This window comes from Taudactylus pleione, unplaced genomic scaffold (assembly GCF_031769625.1).
Source record: "Taudactylus pleione unplaced genomic scaffold, aTauple2 ptg000431l, whole genome shotgun sequence".
NCBI lineage: Eukaryota > Metazoa > Chordata > Amphibia > Anura > Myobatrachidae > Taudactylus > Taudactylus pleione.
In genome coordinates this window covers 6,242,154-6,263,819 of record NW_028284833.1, presented here as the reverse complement: position 1 = coordinate 6,263,819, position 21,666 = coordinate 6,242,154, and positions in this window count along the sequence as shown.

The following is a 21,666-nucleotide window of genomic DNA, read 5'->3' as shown; positions in this document are numbered from 1 at the left end:
CCAAAAGAAGCACTGACATTGGGGATCACTTTAGATACCCCCAAATAGACCTGCTGAAGGTATTTAAGGTACTTAAATGGTCTCAATAGTTGCTAATTAGCGTCTTTGCACAAGTGGTGAAGAATAGCATTTAGCAGTTTCTATGGTGAAAATAACTGGTCCCAGCAAATTTGGGGTACATGAAAATGGGTGCTAGCATGGTTAAAATTTGCAAAAGTGAGGTTTTAAAAAAACATGAAAAACACACTGTCAGCAAATACCTGCAATAAAAAAGAAACCTCCCCCATACTTGCAGACCCCGCCAAAGGCTATTTCGCTAGTGTTTAAGTTTTTACCCCAACTTTGAACTTTTTTGCCCCCTTTTTCAAAGTAATTTTTTGGGGTGTTTTTTATTTTTTTAGGATATTTTTTTATGCATGGTACCTTTGGGGACCTGTCTTAAGGGTGCAGAGTGGTTTCCCCACCTTTGCACCCCAAAAACGCATTTCTGCACTTTTTTTTCAACAACTATTCATAGGCTAAACTTTTCCGCCATGTACATTGCATTGCGTTTCCGCACCTGCAAAAAGTTGCCACAATTGAATACCGGGATAAGTTTCCGCTGGCGAAATGATGTCACCGGCGAAACTTTTTTGCTGAAAATGGCTTTTTGCCGCTGATTGAATATGGCCCTAAGGGGGGAATTAAATTAGATGCAAAATCATTAAGTGAACTTTCATACTCTGTGTGTCACTTTTTGCCGCTATTGCATATGCGGGTTTTCAGTTAATCTGATTACAAAAGACGCAATGTGGCATTCACCCGAAAGAAAAACGGGAAAAAGTGCGCATGAAAATGGGGAAATGTGCCTGTACTCTAAAAAAAAGGTACACTAACATTAGGTAATAATTTCGAAGTGTATTATTGGGCAAAATAAGGGGTTTGGGGTTTTTAAATTGTGTCAAATGGCTGTTATATGCATTTTTCTTAAACAGAGGAAAAATTATAGAAAGTAAGTTATTTTTGCATAAATAAATGCTGCAGTTAAATTTGGGGTACATAATAATGGGTGCAACTATGTAATTTTTTATTTTTAAAAGTTACAAAAACACCTGCTGGAGCCACCTGCAATACCCAAAACACTTGTCCCATCCACACAGCCCCCCAAAATACCTACCACACTACTATAAACCCATTTTCCAACACTTTTCACATTTTGACCACAAAAATGACATGTCATTAGGGGGAATTAAGCTAAATAAAAAAATATTTATTAGCAATTGGGGTGGGGGGGGGGGTGTCCAAGGTGTTCTGAACCAAGTCCCCACACTTTTAGCCCAAAATAGGGTATTTGCTAATTTTTTCACCTACTCTAAGATGGTGAAAACTATTCGCCGCTTTTAGCTGCGCAAATTTCGCATGTGTGAAAAGCCGCAGCTAAGAGAATAGCACGGTACACATTTTTGGCAAAAAGTTTGCACAAGTGTAAACTTTTCGTGGCTAATTGAATCCAGCCCTAAGAGGTTTCAAGCAATAAAAAGTGTGGAGAAGTGGACCAATGAAGTTGCCCATAGCAACCAATCAGCTTTGAAGTAGCATTTATCAAGTACAGTCTATAAAATAATAGGTAGGAGCTGATTGGTTGCTAGGGTCAACTTCTCCACTGGTTCTCTTCTACACACTTTTCACTGCTTGATACATAGGAGTAGATGTTTGAAGCAGTGAAAATAGTGGAGAAGTGTGCCAGTGGAGCAGTTACCCCTAGCAACCAATCAGCTCCTACCTATTATTTTATAGAATGTATTTGATAAATGTAACCTCAAAGCTGATTGGTTGCCATGGGTCATTTCTCTACTGGCACACTTCTCCACACTTTTCACTTCTTCATACATCTACCCCTAAATGAGAGTTAAGTGCAAATATTTTCCGGGCACAGGATAAACAGCCAATTAAACTCTGTTGTACTGCAAGTGGTGGAAATCGAACTTTTATGCATGCGGGGCAAATACTGCACACACAAACTGTCCAGCCCTATTTATACACTTCATTTTAGAGATGTCTAGCCTTCGCCCCCTATAACAATACCCCCATTCCAGTGGAAAATGTTTTTTTTTTTTCCCCAGGTGCAAATCTGGCATGCAGTCACTGGATTTGCTTCTAACTTTAAATCAGATACCTGGTAGCTGTACCAGTGTTCCCCATCCCTTCAAATGGAAGTGCATTTTGGAACTTGTAGTTCCACATCAGCCGAATAGACACAGGTTGCCCAAGCCTGACTTAAGTATGTCACAGTTTCATTGAATCATTCCTTTTGGCTATATTTTCAACCTGTCTAAGCTGAACTCACATGCAATGTTCCTTCTACGCTGAGCAATGCTGATAGTATAGCGTTAAATGGTCAGTTTAATAAAGAATAGTCCTTGAAGGGCCACAGTCACAATTTTTACTAGTAAGCTATATTTTTAACAGTATAATTTCCAGATCGGTTAGTTTAGTTCAAGGGTTTTTAACTCCAGTTCTCAAATACTCCCAACAGGACATGTTTTAAGAATTTCATGTTTAATGCCCAGGTGAATATATCTTTTGCACTGGGTCGATAATTATTCCTTCTGTTTCCGCAGAGGGAAATCCTGAAAACATGATCTGTTTGGAGTATTTGAGAGCCAGAGATGAGAAACCATGGCTTAGCGGTGGGCAATTAGTGGCCTTCATCTGTTGTTGAACTACAAATCCCAGCATTCTTTGCATGGCCATATAGCAGAACTGTGACAGGGCATGCTGGGATGTGTAGTTCTACAACAGCTGAGGAGCCACTTATTGCCCACCCCTAGAACATTACTCACATTCATTAACGATAGGTTTCAATTAATATTTTTTGCATATTATTTACCACATTGGCTTGCTTAATTGCTACAGAGTAAAGCTGATAAAAGCTATAGAGAATAAAGTAATAGAGATGAACCCAATTCTTGTCGCAGCTGTGACTTTTAGACATGAAAGTGTTGACAATGCGACCATGGGCACATCAGCTTAATTTGATAGTGTGTTTTGTCACCGAGTGTGGATTGTTCCCTCTGCCTGGGGTATTATGTTTCCTAATTTTGAGTGATTCACTTGTCTGTATCAATTTCACGAGGCGCCCAGCCATTTTTTAGGGCTTTTAAGAGTAGTTTTCAAACAAATATTCAGCGTTATTGAAGCCACTGTTATTTTTTTTATAAGTAATTTGCCTGACCTTGTCAAAAGGTAACGTTACAGTGGGAAACGAAAAATAATTGCAATGAGGTCACAGCAGATGAGCGTAATTTTCAAAACTGTACAACAAAGCATTCATCTCGTTCCACGTTTGGCTGCAAAACTTTGCATGTTTTGCTGATGGAGATCGGCCTTTAGTGTCCCCAGTCCTATCCCAACCAAAGTCACTTCAGAAGAAATATATAGTAGGGAAAAAGAAAAAGAATATATTTTCCTATTCAGACGCTACACTGGGCTGTATTTTGCTAGCAGCTATCTATTTATGGGGTTAGTTACTCCCCATATACACCAAGAGTCTTTTTATACATACACCAAGACAGCGCTTGTGAGGAAAGAATACTCAAAACAAATACTGTTCGCATGAGTACTCGGATTCCTATGGAGTGGGTATGGAAGAGCAGCCGGAGACTCCCAATCGATTTCTCAAGTCCACTAGTCCGCTGGCTTAGCAGTGGTGAAGATTTGGAGGTTTGGTCCAGTTTCCAATCAGTATGTTGATGGTTCCACCGGATCAGAGGATTTAGGGGTATCCTCTGATCCATTGGAGCCATCAACATACTTATTGGAATCTGGACCAAACCTCCAAATTTCCACAGTTGATGTGGCTCCCCTATTTGAATTTTGAACTGCGCTGCAGCCTCACCTCTGCACCTGTTCTTTGCAATTTTAATCACAATTCTAGGTACATACAGTATCAGCGTTATTAACGCCAGTATGTACCCAATAGTGGCGGGATGTCCAGCATTCAAAATGCAATGCATAGCACACCGTGCCCATAGACTTTTTAGGAGCTATTTAGCCATTCATTTTATTTTGATTGGGCTTTTGAGGTTCATAGTAGGAATATGTATTTGTTTAATGAATTACTCTACACAGTACTTGGTACACATTGAAAATAACCATATTGCAGTTTAGAAGTAATGGACTTGTCATTCCACTTAGGAGTATAATGCACGCCATCTGTATGATGGAAATTATTAAATTGTTTTACTTACTGTACCTCTAGTCACTCTCTATAGCATAATACAGGAGTTAGATAGAGGGAATGGTGCCAGCGACACAGAATACAAAGCAACCTACAGTAGTTCTGTAAGGTTACTGATGTCCTTCACTTTATATGGAAGAAAGAAATGAACAGAGGTAAAGTAATTCAATGGTGATGTCTCATTTCATCTTTCATAATTTATGTTGATAAATATATAAATTTTATATATAAATACAGTATGTTTTCTATATAAGAAATACACTTTTACATGAATACAATAACTATAATACATTATTATTTCAGAAGATAAAGAGGCAAAATATAATGTATATGTACTGCTTATTAAGAACGATTCTTGACACCGTTTTCACAGTCAGGTGACTTCTTTTACTTCTACACAAATGTTATCCCATCACATCAGACATCAGATGGCTTCCTAACACTAGCTATAAACCCCAGCCCTACCCCATCGTCCAGCTGCTAAACAGCGTCGGAAGGACCACCCACTGGATCCCAGAATTCCTTTATACCTTCACACACAGCAATCCAATCACACCCAGGTAGTGCAGATGTGTGTGACACCTTTCCTGTAGTAATCAGCAGGATTATTAACCCAATCTGCTCCTTTTCCTGGGGAATGTGTTCTGTACTGGACATCAGAATATGGCAAAGTGCTCTCTTTGCCACAGTACAAAGCAATATAAAATGATATTCATTTGCATTTGATTATATATGATAGAATTACTTTTTGTGTTTCACAATATTAAAGTTCTGATCCTTTTCAATTCTGAACTTCTATCTTGATCCTCTGACATAGTGATTCTCTGTAAGGACATGAAAGACAAACATTAATAACAATACAGAACCCGGTGTTTTGTGTTTAGTTGGATTTTACTTTCTGAAGGGATGTTCTACAATTTTATTACATTACAAGCACTCTGTCCTGCCAGATGGGAATGCTACTCTATGTCTCTTTATGGCGTGTTCACCTTCAAGCTTTCTGAGAACGTGAATGTCAAAGGGAAACCTACATGAAAAATAAAAAGTAGAATTGGACAGGTGAGATTTTTTTTTTACTTATTTTTTTTTCTTAAATGAGTTCTGATCCAAGGACTTAAAGAGAAATACAGAGAAAGGTGTCTGTTTATATATCATTGATAACAGTGGTGCCCTATTAGCCACCATTTCTTATCACTGCAAGCTTAGATTTCTGTCAAAGAGCATACAGTTGGTTTAAGGGGTATATTTACTAAAGTGCTGGATTTTAGAAGAAGCCCATAGCAACCAATGGTTGAGGGGAAGTGTTGGACGGTATGAGAACAATAAGGGGGATATTTATCAAACCTTCTAAAAGAGAAGTGGTGGTGCCTCTCACATCAACCAACCAGATTCTATCTACCATTTATCTAGTACATTCTATAAAATGTTAGCTGTAATCTGATTGGTTGCTATGGGCAATACTTCTACTTGTTCTCTAATGTTTTTTTTATAAATCTCCCCCTCAGTAAAGGATTGGTACACTGGCATATCTACTTTTGTAGAGCAAAAAATGGTGGAAAGAGGCAGTTCGTACTGTAGGTAGGGCCGGACTAGCCATCGGGCACTTCTGGCATTTGCCAGAAGGGCCAATAGTGTCAGGGCTGGTTCGAGGAGGGCAGAAGTACCCCCACCCTCCACCCCATGCCGCTGGATACATTATATGCGGTCAGGGGGAAGGTAGGGTTCGCGGCCGTGGGCTGGGAAGAGAGGGGGACATGCAGCGAGGTCAGGCCCCCAAGACTCATGGCGCGCCCCCTTTGAAGTTAAACCACGCCCTCCCTTCACGAGTGCGAGCGCACAGGGCAAACTGCTAGTGCTGATGTACAGCCCCAGTCCATCCCTGACTGTATGTGTCTTATATCCTGTTGCGATGAAACGCATGACTAATTATTCTCTAGAGAAAAACTTGAATTTTGATTAAAAGAAAGAATGAAAAAGCTTCATTTAATGAAAGTGATTGTACAAAAATAATTGGAGTTTGGATTTTCAATGCAACATTTTCACTTTTGTCCATTGCAACAGTTCCTGAGTCTTCCAGCTCTCCGCTTATGTACCTAGACACACTTCTACATACTGTAGTAAAGGCCTCTCCCAAGAAAGGAGAGAAGGTGCACACCTGTATATGTGCTTCAAGGACTATCGAGGTGTATGGGTACAAAATTTAGTTGTACACATCCAGTGCATTTCCTAATTGAAGTGTTTTCTAATGCAAAATTGATTTGACATCAAAGTACGTATACCCTATATGCAGTAGCGTCCCTCCCCGAGGTGTCACCTGGTGTGGGAAGGGACAAAAAGGGGGCGTGACCATGTGGGCAGGGGGCATGGCTACATAGGCAGGGGCATGGCCTCGTGGACCAACCCCCATGCCTATTACTTGGGGAGAGAGCGGGGGTGCTGGAGGTACCTGCGTGGAGTGCTGGCCGGCTCCATCAGTGTCATGAGCCGAGTGCTGCACTTAATGCTACAGTGCAGCACCAGGCTCCTGTCAGTGAGGGGGAGTCTGCACCTTGGAGTCACCCCTCGTCGGGTGACACCTGGGTGCGGTCCGCACCCCTCTTGTGACACCACTGCCTATATAATATATACAAATGCACATTTGTGACCTCTTTACAAGCCCAACTAATGACCAATCCATTTAATCAAAGTGCCTATAGTCAAAGTTATGTTTTATCACTGCATGCCTGTGTTCCTATGTCCAATCCTCCTTAATAAATCAGCTTTCCTAAATTACTGCAAATTATTTGCTTGTTTGACTCTCATATTGTGGTCAATCAACTAAAAGCAGAGCAGGGAAGAACAGGTGGTGTGCTATTTTAAATTCTTGTTTTGTAGTTTTTGAGGTACATTAGGTAAGTTCTGAGCATCGAGCTGTATTTAGTCTTTCTCCAACATCATCAGATGTGGCATCAAACACTTCCAGGGATGAAAAAAAGTTCACACTTCCAACTTGTTGTACACTATATTCCTTTTTTGTATGCAACATCTGTATGCTGTATAATGTGCTTATGTTTCACGCCTCACACTGAAAATCCACGCTTACACCATTCAGAGCAGGTGTCAAAACGAACCAAAACTGAATCCAAACCAAAAACACATGAGATTGGATTTGTCAAAAACCAAACCTCGATGATGATGATTTAGAACCAAAACCAAAACACAGGGCCCGCGCACATCTGTAATATAAATACAAAAAGTGACAATATTACAATCACTGAATGTTGGCTGTGTTCTGACTTTGTGTTTATTGTTGAGATCAAAGAATTGTATTTTTGACAGCTATTGAAATTTTGGTCACTGTAGGCCAGGCTGAAAATATGAAGGACACAAAGCTGGATGAAGACCCCCTGAGGTCCAAGCAAGATTAGCGTATGGAGGAAGAGGGGAGAAAGAAGCTGCACAGGAACTAACTTTAATAAAGGCTAGTATTTGTATTACGAATTTTACAATTTGTATTATTGTAGCACTATAATTTTTATAATTTTTTTGTTACACCCCTTGTTTTAGTTTTTTCTTGTTAAACATGTTAATGAATTGTGAATACCCCATGTATACTGATTTATATATGTATCTATATGTTTCTGTTCCGTGTACTAGTTGTTTTATAACTGTTCATTAATACTGTAGTTAATTTTTAGTTCAATTTTGGCAGACTTATTAGGCGTGTGCCCCTTTTCCAGAGTACTTCATCTATTCTTTTATACAGGCCCTAGGCAAGGTGCCAGCTTGGTCATCTCCCACCTCTGTTTGGGTAATCTGGTACCCTCAGTGCAGTCGGGGGCTGTAGACAGGGATCTAGGTTGCACATGGATGATCCAGTTTAGTGCATAGGAAGACTCTGTCTATCTAACTTTAAAAAGCATGTCCAAGTAACAATACCACCTCTAAATATGCACAGCCAGTACCCTTTTTATTTGATAATATATTGTACCACCAATCTTTCTTGTCACCTTGTTGCTAGAGAAGCCAATCCCAGGTAGTTTTTTCAATTCCTGGATTCGAATTTGAAAACCACTCAATCTCGGGAATCCTGGAACACCAAGGATTGAGTTGGTCAATGGAGAGGGCACAGCTGAAGGGGACAGGCTGGCATTGGGCTGCGCAGCGTGACCTCTGATGTCACGTCACGCTGTGCACAGCTGCACACCCGAGGGCCGGGGAAGCCGGGCAGTATCTGAGCGAATGCTGCAGGTGCTCAGCACTAATCTAGAAATCCCGACAATTTTAGGCCAGAATCCTGCCAATTCCGATCCCAAAATTGGCCTCCCTATTTTACGTATGTCAAGTGCAGAAAACACACCACCTACTAATGTGTGTGACCCACCCAGGTCTCTCCATTCTTCATCCACATCTGTGTACACTAGGAATCATACTTGCCGATTATCTGGCTACTCCTTCTGGGAGGGAGCAGCCAGATCGGCAGGGCAGGGGGTGTGGTCGTCAAAAGGGGTCATAGCCGGTGGGTAGATGTCATTTGCGGGCGTGATGGGGGCGGGGCCACACAATCACATAATTTTGGCCCCGCCCCTGCTATACAATGCCGATAAACAGGCATTGTGAAGCAAGAGGTGGGGCTAAAATGACGCAATTCAGCGTGAAATGTGTCACCGGCCCCCCAGCTGCTAGGGTTTAACAGGTATTCGCGCGGGATCGGCACGGGATCAGCGGCAGTTGGAAGGCTTGCCTGCCTTTCTGGGGGGGCGGGAGCTGCGCCCATTTATCTGGAGGCTCCCGGCCGAAACGGGAGCGTAGGCAACCCAGCTAGGAAACCTTTACATTTCCTATTTTGAGCAATACAATAACTGCATAAACACTGATAATCAGCTTTTCCATTGCATTATTTTTAACCAGTGGCTTAGCTAGGGGTGAGAGATGTGATGTTGTCCAGGGCATAAAGCAGCATTGTCACTTGTCTAGTGGCACCTGTATTCGGTTTGTCGGCTTCCTGGAACAGCATCCTGCACCCTGAAGAGTCACTGATGTGTCCTAAGGATATATCTGCCGTTAAGTTTCCTGATCCCGGTGATGTTATGATGTCACATGCGCTGGGGATAGTGGGGACAGGCCAGACGCAGTGGTGCCCTGATTTTATCCACTTGCAAATAACCCCCAAAATTTGACTAACACTGCGACTAAATCAGACGATATATACATGCCATAAACATAATGCCATGATAACATAGACAAAGCTAACAAATTGCCCAGTACAACACAATTAATATTAGCATAAAATATTTCTTCAGTAATGAGAAAACTTACTGTAATGATCCAGATAAATTATTCTTAAGCATGAAACAAATGTGCTAGAACATAAAATTTGCTTTCCTTGACCTTGCATAATGCCTCCTTCTGCTTCTTTGTAGCTGAAGAGCAATGCTAAGTGCAATGCCCCCCCAAGTTGATTATAAACATTAGCATTGCAATTTTAACAAAGAGAGCAGAGACCCTTGATACTACAGTATGAATATAATCGGTCCATGATCCTTCCTTTCATTAGTCACAAATTCCATCTACGCTTTTACAAAGGCAGCCAAGGTTTGTTCACTGATAGACTGTATATAATTGCACAATATGTTTAAAGATGTTACAGTTATTTCCCTGGATTATTAGTGCACTGGAAAGCAATAAAACAATGATAACATGGGCTCACTGTATTTGCCAGCAATTGTAGATCTAGTTGCATAAAGGTCAGAATAATCAGACTCAATGGTCCTGTAGAATTCATGGCTGTCATTTATTTTCTACTGTCAGTAATATAATTAATAGAGATGTGCGGTTCAGTTCTCCAGAAATCCAAATCCACCGGAATTTTGTGAACCCGGACAGATCCGAGTCGCGAGTTCTGAACTATGGAGGAAAACAGGACAGATCCGAGTCACGGGTTCTGATCTCCGGAAGAGATCCGGACAGATCCGAGTCGCAGGTTCTGATCTCATAAGGAGGTCCGGACAGATCTGAGTCGTTCTGTTCTTCCTGCCGTTCGGAAATTGGATTTTAAATCCTAATTTTGGGTTTTGGATTGTAAAAATTACAAAATTTTAGCTGTTTTTAAAAACTTTTTATCAATAAAATTAAAAAAAAAAAAAAAACAGATCCAAAACACTTCTGGGTGGTTTTGCAAACCCTAAACCAAAACACGAAGATGATTCCAGATCCAAAACAAAAAACAAAACACGGGGGTCAGCGCACATATCTACAAGTAACATATGGATTATATAATTAGAGATACTAACAACATACATCTTACAGATAATTACATGAAGACAAGGTAGTTGTACCAAAACATTTAATAACACAAAACGTAATAGTAGAGATGGCAGCTTCAAATTTGTCTCTTTCTGCTATAAGATTTTTTATGTTCCTTAGGCAGAATTTGTCCTTGATGGCAGGATGTGTTATGTATCATAATTAGATTGAGATACATCCCAACCCTTATCACATGGATTCGGGAAGCAATCGGGAAGCCGACTGCCTAAATACCGGCAGCCGGCTTCCCGACTGTCATATCCCGGCAAGGGTGAAATGCCGGGCGTCTAGATGTAGACGTCCGCATTTACCCGACGCCGGGAGACCGGCACCCGGCATCCCGATCATAGTGATGCCGGGCGCCGCTAGCGGACAGCCGCGGGGGGGAGGGTTAGGTTTAGGGCTCCCGGGGGGGGGGACTTAGGGTTAGGCACCCCCCCGGGAGGGTTAGGGTTAGGCTAGGGGGAGGGAGGGTTAGGGTTAGGCACCCCCGGGGGGGACTTAGGGTTAGACACCCCCCCCGGGGGACGTAGGTTTAGGCAGCGGGGAAGGGGGTGGTTAGGGTTAGGCACTTAGAGTGGGGATTAGGGTTAGGCACTTGGGGGGGAAGTTAGGGTTAGGCACTCCTAAGGAGGGTTAGGGTTAGGGGGTTAGGTTAGTACATACTTACATATCCACGATCGGGATTTCCAGCGCTGTCGAGCTTCCGCTGCTTCTAACTCTGCTCTTGCCGGGCTGCCGGCGGTATTTCATACCCATTCCCATGTATTCTAGTGTGTTTTAACTAGGGGTGAGCGGGTTCGGATTTCTGAAATCCGAACCCCCCCGAACCCCCCCGATCTGAGTCCGATCCGAATCAGGCTCGACTTTTCCCGCCTGACTCGGATCTGAAATCGAGGCAAAACGTCATCATCCCGCCTTCCGAGTCTCGCGGGTTTTGGATCCTATATAAGGTACCCGCGTCGGCGCCATTTTCTCACTCGGCTGTGGACAGTGAAGAGGGAGGGTGGGAGTTAGGGCTGTGTAGTGTAGTGTAGTGCTGCTGTTGTCCACTACTTCAAAGTCCATAGGGGCTGGCTGTGTTGTGCTGTGCTGCTGTTGTTAATAGGGGCTGTGTCCACTACTTCAAAGTCCATAGGGGCTGGCTGGACTGTGTTGTGCAGTCAGTTCTCCATAGGGGCTGTGTCCACTCCAAAGTCCTGTGCAGTGTCCCAGTCCTAAAGGGGTGCTGTAGTGTTGTCCAGGGGGTGCTCTGTCCATCAGGGGTGCTCCTCCCAAGTGCTAAAAAAATAATATATTTTCTGTGTTTGTGAATTGTGTGCGCAGTAGCCGCACGTGCATCAACAAAGTAGTGCCAAGCGTGCGCCTGTGTCATAAGTAAAGGGCCGGCTGGCTTGACCATTAAAGGGTGCTGTAACCCCCGAAAGTACACGCCAATCCAAACCAAAAAAAAATTATTTTCTGTGTTTGTGAATTGTGTGCGCAGTAGTCGCACGTGCATCAACAAAGTAGTGCCAAGCGTGCGCCTGTGTCATAAGTAAAGGGCCGGCTGGCTTGACCGTTAAAGGGTGCTGTAACCCCCAAAGTACACTCCAGTCCAAACCAAAAAAAAAATTATTTTCTGTGTTTGTGAATTGTGTGCGCAGTAGCCGCACGTGCATCAACAAAGTAGTGCCAAGCGTGCGCCTGTGTCATAAGTAAAGGGCCGGCAGGCTTGACCGTTAAAGGGTGCTGTAACCCCCGAAAGTACACTCCAATCCAAACCAAAAAAAATTTTTTTTCTGTGTTTGTGAATTGTGTGCGAAGTAGCCGCACGTGCATCAACAAAGTAGTGCCAAGCGTGCGCCTGTGTCATAAGTAAAGGGCCGGCTGGCTTGACCGTTAAAGGGTGCTGTAACCCCCAAAGTACACTCCAGTCCAAACCAAAAAAAAAAATATTTTCTGTGTTTGTGAATTGTGTGCGCAGTAGCCGCACGTGCATCAACAAAGTAGTGCCAAGCGTGCGCCTGTGTCATAAGTAAAGGGCCGGCTGGCTTGACCGTTAAGGGTGCTGTAACCCCCGAAAGTACACTCCAGTCCAAACCAAAAAAAAAATTATTTTCTGTGTTTATGAATTGTGTGCGCAGTAGCCGCACGTGCATCAACAAAGTAGTGCCAAGCGTGCGCCTGTGTCATAAGTAAAGGGCCGGCTGGCTTGACCGTTAAATGGTGCTGTAACCCCCCAAAGTACACTCCAGTCCAAACCAAAAAAAAAATTATTTTCTGTGTTTGTGAATTGTGTGCGCAGTAGCCGCACGTGCATCAACAAAGTAGTGCCAAGCGTGCGCCTGTGTCATAAGTAAAGGGCCGGCTGGCTTGACCGTTAAGGGTGCTGTAACCCCCGAAAGTACACTCCAGTCCAAACCAAAAAAAAAATTATTTTCTGTGTTTGTGAATTGTGTGCGCAGTAGCCGCACGTGCATCAACAAAGTAGTGCCAAGCGTGCGCCTGTGTCATAAGTAAAGGGCCGGCTGGCTTGACCGTTAAGGGTGCTGTAACCCCCGAAAGTACACTCCAGTCCAAACCAAAAAAAAAATAATTTTCTGTGTTTGTGAATTGTGTGCGCAGTAGCCGCACGTGCATCAACAAAGTAGTGCCAAGCGTGCGCCTGTGTCATAAGTAAAGGGCCGGCTGGCTTGACCGTTAAGGGTGCTGTAACCCCCGAAAGTACACTCCAGTCCAAACCAAAAAAAAAATTATTTTCTGTGTTTGTGAATTGAGTGCGCAGTAGCCGCACGTGCATCAACAAAGTAGTGCCAAGCGTGCGCCTGTGTCATAAGTAAAGGGCCGGCTGGCTTGACCGTTAAGGGTGCTGTAACCCCCGAAAGTACACTCCAGTCCAAACCAAAAAAAAAATTATTTTCTGTGTTTGTGAATTGTGTGCGCAGTAGCCGCACGTGCATCAACAAAGTAGTGCCAAGCGTGCACCTGTGTCATAAGTAAAGGGCCGGCTGGCTTGACCGTTAAAGGGTGCTGTAACCCCCGAAAGTACACTCCAGTCCAAACCAAAAAAAAAATTATTTTCTGTGTTTGTGAATTGTGTGCGCAGTAGCCGCACGTGCATCAACAAAGAAGTGCCAAGCGTGCGCCTGTGTCATAAGTAAAGGGCCGGCTGGCTTGACCGTTAAAGGGTGCTGTAACCCCCGAAAGTACACTCCAATCCAAACCAAAAAAAAATTATATTCTGTGTTTGTGAATTGTGTGCGCAGTAGCCGCACGTGCATCAACAAATTAGTGCCAAGTGTGCGCCTGTGTCATAAGTAAAGGGCCGGCTGGCTTGACCGTTAAGGGTGCTGTAACCCCCGAAAGTACACTCCAGTCCAAACCAAAAAAAAAATTATTTTCTGTGTTTATGAATTGTGTGCGCAGTAGCCGCACGTACATCAACAAATTAGTGCCAAGCGTGCGCCTGTGTCATAAGTAAAGGGCCAGCTGGCTTGACCGTTAAATGGTGCTGTAACCCCCCAAAGTACACTCCAGTCCAAACCAAAAAAAAAATTATTTTCTGTGTTTGTGAATTGTGTGCGCAGTAGCCGCACGTGCATCAACAAAGTAGTGCCAAGCGTGCGCCTGTGTCATAAGTAAAGGGCCGGCTGGCTTGACCGTTAAAGGGTGCTGTAACCCCCAAAGTACACTCCAGTCCAAACCAAAAAAAAAATTATTTTCTGTGTTTGTGAATTGTGTGCGCAGTAGCCGCACGTGCATCAACAAAGTAGTGCCAAGCGTGCGCCTGTGTCATAAGTAAAGGGCCGGCTGGCTTGACCGTTAAAGGGTGCTGTAACCCCCGAAAGTACACTCCAATCCAAACCAAAAAAAAATTATTTTCTGTGTTTGTGAATTGTGTGCGCAGTAGCCGCACGTGCATCAACAAAGTAGTGCCAAGCGTGCGCCTGTGTCATAAGTAAAGGGCCGGCTGGCTTGACCGTTAAGGGTGCTGTAACCCCCGAAAGTACACTCCAGTCCAAACCAAAAAAAAAATTATTTTCTGTGTTTGTGAATTGTGTGCGCAGTAGCCGCACGTGCATCAACAAAGTAGTGCCAAGCGTGCGCCTGTGTCATAAGTAAAGGGCCGGCTGGCTTGACCGTTAAGGGTGCTGTAACCCCCGAAAGTACACTCCAGTCCAAACCAATAAAATAATTATTTTCTGTGTTTGTGAATTGAGTGCGCAGTAGCTGCACGTGCATCAACAAAGTAGTGCCAAGCGTGCGCCTGTGTCATAAGTAAAGGGCCGTCTGGCTTGACCGTTAAGGGTGCTGTAACCCCCGAAAGTACACTCCAGTCCAAACCAAAAAAAAATTATTTTCTGTGTTTGTGAATTGTGTGCGCAGTAGCCGCACGTGCATCAACAAAGTAGTGCCAAGCGTGCACCTGTGTCATAAGTAAAGGGCCGGCTGGCTTGACCGTTAAGGGTGCTGTAACCCCCGAAAGTACACTCCAGTCCAAACCAAAAAAAAAATTATTTTCTGTGTTTGTGAATTGTGTGCGCAGTAGCCACACGTGCATCAACAAAGTAGTGCCAAGTGTGCGCCTGTGTCATAAGTAAAGGGCCGGCTGGCTTGACCATTAAGGGTGCTGTAACCCCCGAAAGTACACTCCAGTCCAAACCAAAAAAAAAATTATTTTCTGTGTTTAGCCGCACGTATATATCAAATCGATATAACATAAATGGAGGACCAAACTTTCTCCGATAAAAATAAAATAGAGAAAGATCAAGAACCACTTCCTCCTAGTGCTGAAGCTGCTGCCACTAGTCATGACATAGACGATAACATGCCATCAACGTCGTCTGCCAAGGACGATGCCCAATGTCATAGTAGAGGGCACATACAATCCCAAATGGCAAAGTTCAGGAAAATGACCTTGAAAAAGACATTTAAATCAGCTGAAGAGAAACGTAAACTTGCCAATATGCCATTTACAACACGGAGTGGCAAGGAACGGCTAAGGTCGATCCCTAGTATGTTCATGACTAGTGGTTCAGCTTCACATGACGATGGAAGCCCTCCTCCCACTAAAAAAATCAAAAGAGTTAAGCTGGCAAAAGCACAGCGAAGAACTGTGCTTTCTAAGAAGATATCACAAATCCCCAAGGAGAGTCCAAGTGTGGTGGTGGTTGCGATGCCTGACCTTCCCAGCACTGGACGGGAAGAGGTTGCTCTTTCCACCATTTGCACGCCCCCTGCAAGTGCTGAAAGGAGCACCCACAGTCCACTTGCTGATATGCAAATTGAAGATATCACTGTTGAAGTACAACAGGATGAGGATACTGGTGTAGCTGGCGCTGAGGAGGAAGTTGGCGAGGAGGATTCTGATGGTGATGTGGTTTGTTTAAATCAGGCTCCAGGGGAGACAGTTGTTGTCCGTGGGATGAAAAAGCACATCACGGTCATGCCTGGGCAGAAGACCAAACATTCCACCTCTTTGGTCTGGCAATATTTCTATCCAAATCCGGACAACAACTGTCTTGCAATATGTACCATATGTAAACGTGAAATAAGTAGGGGTAGGGACGTCAACCACCTAGGAACATCCTCCCTTATACAGCTGCAGCGCGTTCATAAAAAGTTACTGTCAAGTTCAGAAACTTTGGCTAAGACCGTAAGCAGTCCAGGGACACCTAAATCCCGTTGTCCTGTTGTATCCAAGCGCCTGCAAACCACACCGTCAACTCCCTCCTCGTCAATTTCCTCCTTAGTCAGGATCGGAAGTAGTCCTGCAGGCCATGTCACTGGCATGACTGACTCTCCTATCCGGGATTCCTCTGGAGGATCCTGCATTGCTACGCCTACTGCTGCCGCTGCTGCTGTTGCTGCTGCTGGGAGTCGTTCATCATCCCAGAGAGGAAGTAGGAACACCACTACTTTTACTAAACAATTGACCCTCCAACAGTCCTTAGCGAGGAGGATGAAGTACGACAGCAGTCATCCTGAAGCAAAACGTATAACTGAGGCCTTGACTGCTATGTTGGTGTTAGACGTGCGTCCGGTATCCGCCATTTGTGCAGTGGGATTTAGACAATTGATGGAGGTAGTGTGTCCCCGGGTCCAAATCCCGTCTAGATTCCACTTCACTAGGCAGGTGATACCGAGACTGTACAGAAACGTCAGAAAAAGTGTCCTCAGTGTCCTGAAAAATGCCGTTGTACACAATGTCCACTTAACCACGGACATGTGGACAAGTGGAACAGGGCAGACTAAGGACTATATGACTGTGACAGCCCACTGGGTAGATGTATCACCTTACGCAGCAACAGCAGCAGCGTCACCAGTAGCAGCATCTCAGAAACGCCAGCTCGTTACAAGGCAGGCTATGCTGTGTATCACCGGTTTCAGTAAGAGGCACACCGCCGACAACCTCTTAGAGAAACTGAGGGAAATCATCGCCCAGTGGCTTACCCCACTTAGACTCTCCTGGGGATTTGTGATATCTGACAATGCCACCAATATTGTGCGGGCATTACATCTGGGCAAATTCCAGCACGTCCCATGTTTTGCTCACACAATAAACTTGGTGGTGCAGAATTTTCTGAAAAGCGACAGGGGCGTGCAGGAGACGCTTTGGGTGGCCCGAAAAATTTCTGGCCACTTTCGCCATTCAGCGACTGCGTGCCGAAGACTGGAGCGCCAGCAAACACTCTTGAACCTGCCCCGCCATCACCTGAAGCAAGAGGTTGTGACGCGGTGGAACTCAACCCTCTATATGCTTCAGAGGATGGAGGAGCAGCAAAAGGCCATACAAGCCTATACATCCACCTATGACATAGGCAAAGGAGGGGGTATGCACCTGACTCAAGCCCAGTGGAGAATGATTTCCGTGTTGTGCAAGGTTCTCCAGCCCTTCGAACTTGCCACACGTGAAGTCAGTTCAGACACAGCCAGCTTGAGTCAGGTCATTCCCCTCATCAGGCTTTTGCAGAAGCAGCTGGAGAAAGTGAAGGAGGAGCTAAGACGGAGCGATTCCGCTCGGCATGTGGGACTTGTGGATGAAGCCCTTCATTCGCTTTGCCAGGATTCCAGGGTGGTCAATCTGTTGAAATCAGACCACTACATTTTGGCCACCGTGCTTGATCCTAGGTTTAAAGCCTATGTGGTGTCTCTCTTTCCGGCCGACACAAGCCTGCAGAGGTGCAAAGACCTGCTGGTGAACACACTGTCAGCTGAAGCGGAACGTGACACGTCAACGGCTCCTTCTTCATTTTCTCCCGCAACTGGGGCTGCCAGGAAAAAACTTAGGTATCCTAAGCAACCCGCTGGCGGTGATGCAGGGCAGGCAGGACCAAGTTTGGACATCTGGTCCGGACTGAAGGACCTGGCAACAATTTCTGACATGTCTACTGTCACTGCATATGATACTGTCACCATTGACAGAATGGTGGAGGATTACATCTGTGACAGCATCCAAGTAGGCATGTCAGACAGTCCATACCTGTACTGGCAGGAAAAAGAGGCAATTTGGAGGCCCCTGTACAAGCTGGCTCTATTTTACCTGAGTTGCCCCCCCTCCAGTGTGTACTCCGAAAGAGTGTTTAGTGCAGCCGGGAACCTTGTCAGCGAAAGGCGTAGGAGGTTGCTTCCACAGAATGTGGAGAAGATGATGTTCATCAAAATGAATTATCAGCTCTTCCAGGGAGACCAGCCTCCAGAAGGTACAGAGGGACCTGTGGTGGTGGATTCAAGTGGGGACGAGTTAATACTTTGTGAGGATGAGGATGTACACACTGAAGAGGGTGAGGAATCGGTGGATGAGGAGGATGAGGATGACATCTTGCCTCCGTAGAGCCAGTTTGTGCAGGGACACATTAATTGCCAACTTGTTTTGTGGGGGCCCAAACGAACCAATCATTTCAGCCACAGTTGTGTGGCCGACCCTGGCGCTGAAATGATTGATTTGTTAAAGTGTGCATGTCCTGTTTATACAACATAAGGGTGGGTGGGAGGGCCCAAGGACAATTCCATCTTGCATTTCTTTTTTTTCTTTGCATTATGTACAGTTTGGGGCCTAGTTTTTCTAACTGCCATCCTGTCTGCCACTGCAGTGTCACTCCTAGATGGGTCACGTGTTTGTGCCGCCCACTCGTGTCGCTTAGCATAGTCATCCAGCTACCTCGGTGCAACCTTTTGGACATAAAAACACTATTGTGAGGTGTGAGGTGTTCAGAATGGACTGGAAATGAGTGGAAATTAAGGTTATTGAGGTTAATAATAGCATAGGAACAGAGAAACCAACAAATTCTGTGATTTTAGCTGTTTTTATGCTTTTTTTAAAAAAAATACAGATCTAAAACACAAAACCCAGAACCCAAAACACGGAAGGGTGGTTTTGGCAAAACCAATCCAGATCCAAAACACGAAGAAAGATCCAGATCCAAAACCAAAACACAAAACACGAAAAGTGGCCGGTGCACACCCCTAGTTTTAACACCGATGTGCATGATTGCTGTCTCAGCAAAGTACTGACTTCCGGATCTATGAACCAGGAGTCCTTTTGCGCACGCGGAGAGGGATCCTTTGGTTATAATAATTGGAATATTACTGTATGTTTGTTTTACTATTTTTTAAACATATAAAAAACATTGAACGTTTGAATTCTTGGCCAATTTATGTAGTATCACATGACTACCTGACAGCAGTCCTGATTTTTTTACATGATAGTCCAGATATCCTTTATATGAATCTCTGTATGATCTTTTGGAAAATGGGGGTGGCAGTGGTGTTAAATGTGTGTGTCACTTGCCAATCATGGCATGCCAAAGTTTATCCCAATTTACCATTTAGGAATTTTGGGTGGATTGCACATGAAATGGTGGTTTTAGCTGCCAGAATGGGACTTGCACCATTAGTGAGGCGCCTCCGTGATCTTTTAATTGTGTAGGATGAACAAATGCATCTAAAAATAGTTATTATTGTAACTGTCCAATAAAATGCAATCATTTCTCCTGCACTGAAAATTCAGCATTTAAAGTGGACATTCCCTTTAAAAAGACTTAAATGGGGACTTGACCTTCATATAATTTTAATCTGTCAGTGTATAGATGTCACGGTTTCCTTCTATACAGTACAACCATGTAAATACACAAGAGCAGTATCAATAGGCACAGTATTTACACAAATCTCTAACAGTTCTTTACCCTTTCCACAGGATGGAATCAGTATGTAATACCGACTGCCAGATCATATAACGACACCAGAAGACCAAAGGAGGCAAATCCTGATTGGGGCTGGTAAAGACACTAACCCCTGCCCCCTACCTTACCCTAACCCTCCCATAGTGGTGCTAACCCTAACCTCTCCTCCTAGTGCCTAACCCTAACCTCCTCCCGGTACTGCCTAACCCTAAGCCCCCCTCCCAGCACCCTAAACCTAACCCTCCCTGGGGGTGCCTAACCCTAACCCCCCATTCCCCACCCTAACCCTCCTGGGGGGGTGCCTAACCCTGAGTCCTCCCCAGGGGTCCCTAAACCTAACCCTCCCCCCCCCTGCGGCTAGAACCTAAGACACCCAGCTTACCTTAGTTCGGTATGCCGGGTGTCAGGATTTCGTAGTGGGGTTAATGATAGACGTCGGGATTTCTATGCCTATCTTTAGTCCTATGTCAGGCTCGCAGTGCCGGGATATTGGCAGGTGAGATAGCAACCGCCGGTGTCCAGACTGCATCCCTACAGGAGGCAGTAGGCAGGGTTTCTGTGTACAAAAGCCCTAGTACATAAACAGAAAGTGTCCATTCAAATTGAGATGGGATTTTGAATGAGCAACTTGTGAACTATTCAAAGCTGTCCGCACACATATTTTATGCTGTTTTCATGTACGATTTTTAAAAAATTTAACAGTGAATGTTAAATCAGAGATACTAATATATAATTAAACTAGCATCCCTCCCTGACTTCGCACAGGAGCAATTTCATCTCGCAACCTTGCATCTCATAACAAGACCCTGATTCTCACTCCTGTCTCCTGCATCTCACCAGTGTCACCACAACCCCCACTGCTGCTGCCCTGCAACTAGCTGGAGCCCACCCACTGGGATGTGCTGGGAAGGTCAAGAGTATCATAGATAAGAGACTTGTATTGCAGCTACTGTACAATAAGCATTATCATCAGCATATCCCCGGCGCTGGGTCACCTGTGCATATTTACGCAGCCTTCATGCACACCCCTCTTTAGCTGCCGAACATGACGGAATGGGAATGAAATCCCGACAGTGTGAGCCATACAGCAGAAAATCCAGACAGTGGAAGGTAAGTGATCTAACCCTCCCCTCTCCTCCCCCTAACCATCCCTTAGGTCTTCCTAACCCTAAACCCTACACTCCCGGGGTGGTGCCTAACCATAAACTCCCACTGGGGGTGCCTAACCCTAACCCCCCCTTACCGCTCCTTAAACCTAACCATCCCTGGGGGGTTTCTAACTCTAACCTCTCCCTTGGGGTGCCTAACCCTAACCTTCATTCCTAGGGGTGCCTAACCCTAACCTCTCCCCCCAAAAACCTAACACCAACCACGCTAACTGCCCTAAATGTAGCCCTTCCCCCCACTGCTAACAGGACGAGCGCCCCGGACTTTCCTCGTTCAGGCACCCGTTGTACTGGATTCCGGCGTCGGGATTATGATAGGCATTGGTATTTCGATGCCTATCATAATTCCTTTGCTGGCATTCTGCAGTCGGGATAACTACATCCCAACATGGTGATGAGCAATGTTCTCTTTGCGCAATGTACCCTGTATTTTCTGAGCTTCCTGTTGAGCTTCCTCACCATGATGCCCCTGTATGAGAATAGCATTGACTTTCATGGGAGGTTCTGTTCTGAGGGCATGTGGCGGAGCACGAACATCACACTAGAGAGGGAGCACTTTACGGTGGAGGAGTGGTGGCCGGAGTCCATCTGCAGGTTCAAAGTAGGGATAAACATTGGATTGTGATGGTTACTAACCATCAATGTTTTTGTTCCGATTGTAGTGTTTTAGCCTTTGATGTTGGTGGTCCGATGTTTGCCACCATCGAGTTGAAATCTTTTGATGGTGTTGGGAGATTTGTTTGTTTTTCAATTCCTGATAACTATGATTCCCCTGGCTTCTTACTGGCTACTTGTCTGCATCAGAGCTTCATCATGGGTTTGTTGAATGCTG